We start from the raw sequence: 2057 nt of genomic DNA on the forward strand, positions 1-2057 counted from the left end.
CTAGAGTGGTTGCAGGAAGCATATCCTGCAAAACACCTCTATTTGGATTTAGATCAAAGACAGAGGATGAGATGATCAGACAAAGTTAACCGACACCTTCTGATCTGTATCCAGTTGTGTTTGATCCTAAGTTTGTTGCTTGGTAACAACAGAACATAAGTATACACAACATTTATTACCAGATACCCAGAATTAAAATTCTCAACAGAACAACGACTAGCTGATCAGATCCGTGTAGTGATCAAAAATAACATGATACCACAGTCAGAATTAGAAAACATCAAACAACAAGTACAACAAAAACTGGAACAAAATAATGTGCAATCAGAAGAAGAAGATACAGTAATGGACTCACACATCCCATAGCAAACAAAGAACACCACGCATCAATTAAACAATCAGACGAAAACGAAATCATAAGATGGCCACCAGAACAAACACAAATAGAACATGAAGTGACACATGTTAGATATAGAAGAAAAATTTCAACTAATATATATAGAATACAAAGACACAAATACAGACATTGGACCATTCTTGCATAGACCACCAAATAACCCACAAGTCGAAACAACAATAACTATCAACACGATCATACAGAACAAAATAAATGAAAATACAACTATGGAAGAGTTAAAACTACTGGTTTAAGTAGGGGCACTCACTACACTAAATATACACACTAGGCACAGATCAGAACAAATCACGCATAACAAACCCACAAAACCAGCATGACAACACAGGCTACAGATCAGAATAGATAAACGGAGAAAAGACATCAGACAGCTAACACAATTTATAAGAAATGAAATATGAGACAAAAAACGAAAAAGGTTACGTAAAATCTCACAACAAGAAGCGATAGAGCAATTAGATGAAAATAAGCAGAAATTACAAGCATTGCGCAAACGACTTGAAGATACAAAAATGTGGAAATACAAGGAAACAAAACCAAACATTCAAATTCACCAAAACAAATTTTACCAGACAATAGATAACACACATTGTAATAGACAATCCACCAAACATAACAGACATGGAACACTTCTGGAGCAACATGTGGTCAAACCTGGTACAGCGTAACAGGCATGCATGGTGGATACAAGCAGGAACAGAAACACAAGATACCACAAATGCCTGAAGTGTTAATTGCTTGGGTGACTTCATGTTGCAAAATTAATTCTACTCACTATTGGAAAGCCCCTGCAAAAGATAAAATAGCAAATTTGTGGCTAAAGGAGTTCACCTCAACACATTCACATGTAACTAAATTATTGAACAGTTACATTGCAGACCCATACACATTACCTGGTACACTTACTCAATGCATAACTTATCTGAAACCTAAAGAACAAGCAGACACAGCAAAATATCGCCCTATAATATACCTACCAACAATATACAAAATATAAACTTCAGTCATTACACAGACATTAATGACACATACAACACAGAACAAAATTATAAATGAAGAACAAAAAGGCTGCTGCAAAGGAGCATGAGGATGTAAAGAGCAACTGATAATAGATGCAGAGGTAACATATCAAGCTAAAACTAAACAAAGGTCGCTACACTACGCACACATTGATTACCAAAAAGTTTTTGACTGTGTACCCCACTCATGGTTACTACAAATACTGGAAATATACAAAGTAGATCCTAAACTGATACAGTCCCTAAACATAGTCATGAAAAACTGGAAAATCACAGTTAATATCCAAACAAATTCAAATATCACATCTCAGCGAATACAGATTAAGCGTGGAATATACCAAGGAGACTCGTGTCCTTTCTGGTTCTGTCTTGCTCTGAATCCAAAATGATAAGCAATACAAATTATGGATACAATATTACTGGAACATACCCACACAAAATCACACATTTGCTATACATGGATGATAAACTACTGGCAGCAACAAATCAACAACTCATCCAATTACTAAAGATAACAGAAATATTCAAGCAAAGATATAAATATGGCTTTTGGAACAGATAAATGTAAGAAAAATAGCATAGTCAAGGGAAAAGACACTAAACAAGATGATTACATATTGGAT

The sequence above is a fragment of the Schistocerca gregaria genome, unplaced genomic scaffold, assembly GCF_023897955.1.
Source record: "Schistocerca gregaria isolate iqSchGreg1 unplaced genomic scaffold, iqSchGreg1.2 ptg000008l, whole genome shotgun sequence".
Classification (NCBI taxonomy): Eukaryota; Metazoa; Arthropoda; class Insecta; order Orthoptera; family Acrididae; genus Schistocerca; species Schistocerca gregaria.